We start from the raw sequence: 8508 nt of genomic DNA, 5'->3' as shown, positions 1-8508 counted from the left end.
TGTTGCCAGGTACAAGCAATAATATTAGACCAGTGATCTGAGTCACGACAAGGCAACTTCATATGTTCAATACAATTAGTTTCTCAGTTCAGCTGGAGATTACAAGACTTCCTGACAGGTTTCGACGGTGGCCTCACGATAAGGGGGAATCTTTAGAAGCCAGAATTAGTATTCTCTGCAACAGACTGCTGAAGATGTCATTATGCTGTTAGAACTCAGATGGAAGCAATCTGAAACAACCTCAGACAAATGTCTTTATTTATTAATCTCAATTATTCTAAGTAAATAATACCTCCGACTCTGGTGTGTATGCAAAAAGCACTTTGAAACAATTACTGTGCTGTGCAATGAAATATAAATCACACTCTGATTGCTCTGGAAAGGAAAGAAGTCCCCTGAGACGAAGAACACTCAATGAATGTTGTTGGAATCCAAGGTGGACGGATGATTTGGATACCAAAACAAGTGGTGCGAACCATTTCAGGTCACACGGCAGACAGTGGGCGCAACGTTGAAAGGCCATCATGTTCTCACATGCCCTGAGTGTGTTCTATGATTGAGTCTTTCCTGTTCCACTCCTCCCACTCACCAATGTTCTAGTTCAGCACTCTGTTCCCTTCCACATTTCTCTTTCTTCTCTGTCCCTCTCTTCCTTTTTCTAATCCAGGGAGTGGAGGAGGAAGGCAGTTGCATCACTAGGGGACAGGGGGGCATGTGGACTGCATGGGGTGACATACTCGGGGGTGGTGGTGGTGGTGATACAACTAGTGGCTAACAGGCCAATCCTATCCATACTTTCCTGGGAATAAGCCCCATTGACTTTAATGAGGCTTACTTCTGAGTAGACATGCATAGGATTGGGCTGCCAATCTTGGTATTTTATTTAGTAAATTTCAAGGAAAACAAAACTGTCTTAGGGAACAAAAAGTGGATTTTCTAAACTCAGAACTGACCAATGAGACTGAGGGCACAAGCCTAACCAGGTCTACTCAGAAGTAAGTCCTATTTTGTTCAATGGGGCTTACTCTCAGGAAAGTATGGTTAGGATTGCAGCCTGATTGTTCCAATGGGGTGTTCTTATGACACAGCAGGGAACCAATAAGGTGTTAGCATGAGTCAGCTCTGATTTCCATGTATCAGAGCTAATACTGAAACTTGTATTCAGTTATGTGAGTGTCATCAAGTTGGTCACTGGGTTTTTCTTGGTGACTGATTTGTTGGGTGACCTGTACTGTGATATACTAAAATAAATACACTTAATGGGGTTACACCAATCCTAGTGATGCCATATTTAGGTTGCATATATGGTATTGTATCTTATTCTGTATGGTCTGGTATAGAAGGAGGTCCATCATGGGGGTCACGCAATAAGCGCTCGCACCGGTTGATGCAAACCCGAGTGATGCCTCTGGGAGGAGAAGGAGCAGTGGAGGTAAGTAAGTGAACAGAATGTGCACCCCCCCCCCCACACACACACCAATCTGTTGCCTGAGATCACTGTATCAGTGGACCTCTTGGATGGAGCAGACTTGCCCAGGGAGTTTGGAAGGCCCCCTTTCTCTTTGATTGTTCAAAACCTGCTCTGCCAATCTTTTGGTTGGGCTGAGGAGCTGTTTGCGTCAGTTGCTGATGGAATGGTGCATTTTGGTCAGTTTCCGATTAAAATAGTTGAATGTGTTTTTCATAGTAAACTGTTGTGCTCACATCTCCTTGTTAGCTGCCTTGGGTCTATCCAGTGGAAGACCAGATAGCAAGAAACAAATGAAAAAGGGGCATTGATGATATTGGCAATTTGATTTTCAATCCCTTCCTAATAATCCATGCTTATATCTTCCCTGCTCATTTTAAAATCCTACTCCTTTTCTTACTCAAAATGTTGCTTTAAGTCCTCTTCGCTGGTCCAGAATCGAGTGCAACTTCTAGAATGTGGCTCCTTAGCGGAGGGGCCATTATGTTACTTATAAAAAGTTAAACTGCTTACTTTTTTTATGAAAAAAACACCATGTACACAGACCATTTTATTTTATCTTTTTTTGGGTGGTTGCTCTTGTGTCATTCTCCTTGCTTACCTTTAATTCACCTCCATCTTCCCACAGGCTCCAGTCATGGTAGTCTGCCGCAAGTGAATAGGCACATTTACAGCACTTTACTATGCATGCCTGCTCAGAAGTAAGTCCCACTGAATTTAATGGAATTTACTCCCATGTAAACATGAGCATGATTACAGCCTTTTTGAGCAGATGCAGCACTGTGCGAGTGATAAGAAAATATTCCACTTTTGCCTTCTGATATTGAAGAGGACTAGCATAGTGTCACGTTTTCAAAATTATCCTTTAGCACAAAAGGTTATAGCCCTCACAGAAAGCTGAATTAGCCACTACAATACCAGGAAGCTGAGCTAAAATACTAAGACTGGCAGAGAAATCACACAAGTCAAAAGCAGGTTGGGTGCACCAGTAGAGTTTGCATCACCCGGTACGAATCACCCCCATGATGGACCAACTCCCATTCAGTGGGTGGGGCAAAGCTCCAGATAGTGGGTGTGGTGATGCACCATTGCCCCACCCCTGCTGGGTTTTTGGCTACAACTTTTGAAGTATAGAGATATTTCAACACAGTATGTTACATTGCATTCTGCATGAAATTATACACCGAAAGATATATAACATGATGGTATTACTAAGATTTTAAAAATTTTGGCCAGTAGTAATGTCACTAAGAACATAAGAAGAGCCCTGCTGGCTCAGGCCAAAGGCCCATCTAGTCCAGCTTCCTGTATCTCACAGCAGCCCACCAGATGCCTCAGGAAGCACACAAGACAACAAGAGACCTACATCCTTGTGCCATCCCTTGCATCCCCCTGTATGCATCACCTTGAGCAGCCCTCACCTCTTGCACTCGCCTAGCGATGCTACCAGCTCGCACCTATTTATTTCATTCTACATAATATGTGCAGTTCACCAGTATATCACCAGTATATCAGGTCCTATGTTTCCACCTCACTGCAGCGCACAGAGTGAATTTTGGTTCATCAGCATATCTGGAAAAGCAATAAAAAAGAACCTTGTAGGAATCTGCCAGTCTTCTGTAGCTTCATCAAGGCCAACTGGTGGGCAATGTGCAGCAGGAGGCAGAGTAAACATGAAAATGAAGGCTTGGAACAGAGAGAAACATCACACCTCTGCCTCTGCCAAGACAGGGACACATGATCTAGCATCCTGTTCAGAGAAGGTAGCAATCTCAGGGAAGGCAGAAGACAAAGGATCTGCTCACTGATTGTCGCTTTGTCAAAGACATCAGCACAGAGGTGGCCACATCAGAAAGTCTGGTTGATTAGTCAAGACACTGACTGGGCACATTTGTCACACTGCGTTTTCACTCGCCCGCCAAGCCTGACCTTGTGTGAAGGCAATGAGTGACAGATTCACATGTAAACAAAGAAACTATTCATGATAAATGTTTCTGTGCTCAGTGCGTTTTCATGGTTAAAGGTCTGCTTGGTAGATTTGGTGAAAGCACCCCAGATCATATGAAGCGGTCAGGGATACTGGGCTACCTACCCCAATATGGTCTACTACTGGCAGCAGTTCTCCAAGACACATCCTGGTGATGGAAGGTTCATTAAACTGGACATCCCAGGGATTGAACCTGTGAACCTCTACTGTCAACGCATCTGCTCTTCAATTGAAATATTGCTGTGAAATGTCCCCAAAATCCTACCTTAAAACATCTGAAAAGTGTTAATAAAATACTAATGGACTGTCCAGGTCCACATCATCACCAGTTGCTTCTGGGTTGGGAGGCCAGATGTGATGTGACAAACACCAGTAAGTGGCGCAGGGTAGATGGAAGGGCCTTTTTGAGCACATGGAGAGCAAGCTCTGGAGCTCTACCTGCCAAGCTAAGCCTCCTACTGATGTTTGTCATGTCACATCTCTGGTCTCGCCGCCAGGTGGTAGGGGTTCAGGGTCCTGTGTGTACCACCAGACACCACCTCAAGTACCACCAGTGGTACCCATACCACTGATTGAGAAACACTGGCCTAAAGGAAACAATGTGGCAAAGGAAATGAGTGTGAACCAGTGACATGAGGTGCAGTGTCACTTGCTGTGTCACTGGGGTGTTACTTTCTGTGGGGCTGAAAAGCATTCTGGGGAGCTACCCAGCTGCAATCAGAGGCAAGGCTGAGCTTGTCACTGCTACAACTCTTGTCTATAGAGTGAACTTTGCTGGTTACTATTCAGGGAAAGGTGAGAGGTGTGGCACAGACAAGCTCCCCTCTGATTGTACAACCTCTCAGAAACTGGGTGGCGCAAGTGTGCAATCACAGGGGAGGCGGAGGTTATTTTAATTGGAGTATTTCAGATGAGATTCTGCCTCCTCTGCCACCCCTGAGCAAACTTCTGTGGTGTGAAAGCCATCCATCATACCACCTTCAATGCTTTTGGAAACTATTTCTAGTCTGGTAGCTGCTTTTCAGAAGGAAGTTTAAATACGTGGGCCATCACTCACCAATCCTATGCTTGTCATTTATCTAGTTCTGCTGATGGGAGTTCAATTGAGCTGAGTGCATCCCACCTCTTGGGGTACTACATTTTATAGACTGCATTATAGCACAGCAGATCAATGCATTTCATTCAAATAAACTTCACAGGATTGTACTTCACAGAAAACCAGTGATTGCATGTTTGAGTCTCTAACCATAACAGGCATTTTTGTATGAGTCAGCCCTAATATGCTGGAAGTATATTAAATGTCAAAGAGTGAGTTTATCTCATGAAAACTGAGACAGCAGCAACCCTATTTAGCGTAGCTGACAAGAGACACTTGCAATTTTACACATGTATTTTGTGTTGATTGGATTGTCCTGTGCTCATTTTATTGTCGCTTTGCAGTGGACACCAGAGACAAGTGTCAGTTTTTTTTCCAGAGAAGTGACAGAGGTGAAATAGAGACTCAGTTACCCAAACTGTTTGCTCACCAGAAGTCTGAAAAGCCTGTTTGATCAGAGATCAGTGGGACAACATGAATATGCATGGACACTGGGGAAAGCGATGCCTCTCTAACCCCTTTCATTTCATTCAAAAACTAGAGTCTACCTCTAGCTAGCCTATGGTGTCTTCCACATATACATGCTGATATGATATCTCTATCTTCAGGACCAAAAAATATATCTGAAAACAATGCTCCAAAAATTTCTGATAAGAGAGGCACACATTTTTCTGAATTAAAACAGGAAGCAAGTTTCACCCTGCACTTGCAAAGACTCCTTTTTAGGGCAGAACTCCCTGCCCTCAAAGGGTATCTCGTGTGTTTCTGCATTAGACTCAGTTTAGGTCATGCTTCAGTGAATTCTGTTGGGTCTGCATGAGGTGTGATTGAATTGTCCTCGCTCACCCAATGCAATGGAATAGCCTGCCTCGGTCAAGGCTGCAGGGCCAGATCAGTGATTCATGTAGAGACACAGAGGGTGAGCTCCTTGGTGGGTGGCTACTCTGAAATCCCAAGACTCTTTCATTTTGTGTCACTAATTATTTGTCATAGCACATTACCAGTTCTCTTGCGATCAAGAGTTTGTGAAATTGCTGTCCTATTGAATCAAGCCACCAGGATTGGAATCTTCTTATAGTATATAAGGCAGATAAGTGCATCAAGTCAGATTGTTCACAGAAGTTTGCAACCTGAAAGCAAAAGAAGCAGAATAGGTGGCATACATTCTTAATAGACTACAATGCGTGCTGCGTATCTACAGTAATACAGAGTTAACATTGAAACTATACTGTGGAGTCAACTCAATGAAGCCAATGGGATTACTCTATAGTGCCATGTCTGTGACTTGAACACTCTTCTCAGAACCAGGCTGGCTACAGCCAAGATCCATTTCCTTCCAAAGCACTAGTCAGTAATGCTTCATAAATGAATGAATCCGCTTGAATTAAACAAAGAAGGCACATGTCGGCTTTTGAAAAATAGCAAGAAAAACCAAAAAGAAATTTTAATAGTCAAAAACATAGGGCCTGGCAGAATGAGAACATTATTTGTGACCAACAGCACGTTCTCCACATACAAAAAAGGAAATAATGAACTACTTAGTTTATTCCATTAACCACTTCCAAGGTCTTAGTCGCTTCGGCATGAGTTGAGAATCACTCTAACAATTGAGCAGAGGCTGCTCCAGGTTAGTCCTTGAAATGATTAAAGAATGTGTTCAAAATCCATGATAAATTGGTCCAGCACAAGCTCTGCTCTAGGCCAATTTCCTGCGAACCAAGAAGTTCAGTATCAGGCAATTCAGCTGCGGAGGAGTATGGAATGGGCCGTTATAATGCCTGCCATAAATCAGTGGCGTAGCTAGAGGGGGTGCAAAGCACTACGTCTTGCAGGGAGCCTCACCACAGCATGCAAGTGGCCCCTCTCACTCCCCTTCAGAGCCATTCCAGGCATGGGGAGCAAAACAGAGGCTCGGTTTGCTCCCCCCAACCCAGAATGGCTCTGAAAGGGAGGGGGAGGGGCAGCTTGCACGGTGCAGTGAGACTCCCTGCAAAACTTAGTGCTTTGCACCCTAGCTACACCACTAGCTACACCACTAGCTGCAGCACTGCCTTCAGTGAGACTGAAAAGTCTTCTTACTCTAGAACAGGGAAACTAAAACAGCATCCGTAAACTAGCATCCTGCCGGCAGCCTACTTATGGATCCCCCACCCCCGCCCATGCTGTACGCAGCACAACCTTTAATGGTAGACGACATCTCAGTATTACTCATTTCGTTGACTGGATGCGATCTGGAGGCGCATGGCTCTGATCTCATTGCTCATGCAGTTTGAGATCTTGCTGAAGGGAGACTCTCTGAGCAGATTTCTCTTCGCTTTAGTAGATCTTGATAAAAATAGCTGCCTTACCCAGAGGTCAGTATTTCATTTCATCCCTCCTTTCTTGCAAGAATGCAATCTTTCTCTCCCCCCCCCCAAACAGATACTGTCTTTCGGACTGCAAGATCCACAGCATGGCGCAATAGAGAATCACTCAGCGACATTTGTTTAAAGGGAGAGATATAGGGGAAATGCTCCATAAGGGCTAATATGCTTGAGTTTTTGATTTTGTCACTGGACTTGGGTCCAAAGTGCATTTCAACACAGTATCGGGCACAATCCTAACCCATTTTCCTGCACTGATGTAAGGGAAATGCAACTTCGAGGTAAGGGAACAAACATTGCCATACGTTGAGGAGGCCTCCGTAACCGCCCCCCAACTGCAGGATGCAGCGCATGCCCCACTGGCACAGCTATGCCAGTGCTGGAAAGTTGGTTAGGATTGCGCCCATCCTGACTTAGGGCCCAATCCTATCCAACATTCCAGCACCAGTGCAACCACAATGCAGCCCCAAGATAACAGAACAAACATGCCCTTACTTTGAAGAGAGGGCTCCATGACTGCCTCCTCACCACAGGAAGAAGTGCCCGTCCCATTGGCTTGGCTGCACCGGCACTCGAAAATTGGATAGGATTGGGCCCTTACTGGGATCAGGGTGACCAGATGTCCTCTTTTTCCAGGACATGTCCTCTTTTTTAACCTCTTGTCCTGGAAAAGAACTTAAATGTTCTGTGAGTGGGCCCCTGCAGGCAGTGCATACACAGCCTTCTTGTAATGAATAAATTATATGTAAGATAGCTTATGTTAAGAAAGTTATATGTAAGATAGTTTTAAATTTCATTAGTTTTAAATTTAGTAATAAGTAATATAGTGTTTAAATTAACCACATGAAATCAATATATGAGTGTTTTTAGCTTTCATTTTGTCTGGTTCTGTATTTTCCTTGAATGTCCTACATTTTGGGTGCCTTGTCCTCCTTTGGGGTAATGACAACTGGTCACCCTGACTGGGCTAGCACAGTTAACAGATGCCAATTTCTATGCCAAACAGGGACATGATAAGATTGTGACCAAAAAGAAAAAAAGAAAATCTTGGGAGTACAGATCAATAGATGGAAAGAAAAGAGGATATATACATAGAAAAATGCATAAATGTCCTATGGAAAGAGACCATGTGATAATCATAATGTTAACAGGTAAAGAGCCCAATCCTATCCAGCACTGATGCTGCCACAATGCAGCCCCAAGGTAGGGGAACAAACACTCCCTTCCTTGAGGAGACCTCCATGACTGCCCCCACCACCACAGGATGCAGTTACATGCCTGCCATAGACCAGGATGGGGCAAAAGCCCCAGGCGACAGCCACTGGGACCCTGTGGAAGCCTCTCTGAGGCTCCTGATGGGGGCAGAAACTGTGCTTCTGGTTTGTGGGGGGCTCCATCGCAGAGCTTTGCCCCGGGCCCGGGGCTGCAGAGGTCCGAAGCTGACAGGATGCAGCAAACATACCCCATCGGGATGGCTGCATCAGCACTGGAAAATTGGATAGGATAGGGCCCCAATTTGGTTAGGAGGAAAACAGGGATGTGAAATGTGGCATGCGCATTGGCTGAGGAAGAACAGAGGATCTTCAGTATAACA

The sequence above is a fragment of the Tiliqua scincoides genome, chromosome 1, assembly GCF_035046505.1.
Source record: "Tiliqua scincoides isolate rTilSci1 chromosome 1, rTilSci1.hap2, whole genome shotgun sequence".
Taxonomy (NCBI): domain Eukaryota; kingdom Metazoa; phylum Chordata; class Lepidosauria; order Squamata; family Scincidae; genus Tiliqua; species Tiliqua scincoides.
The sequence above is the reverse complement of the archived record's forward strand: the minus strand, read 5'-3'. Positions refer to the sequence as shown.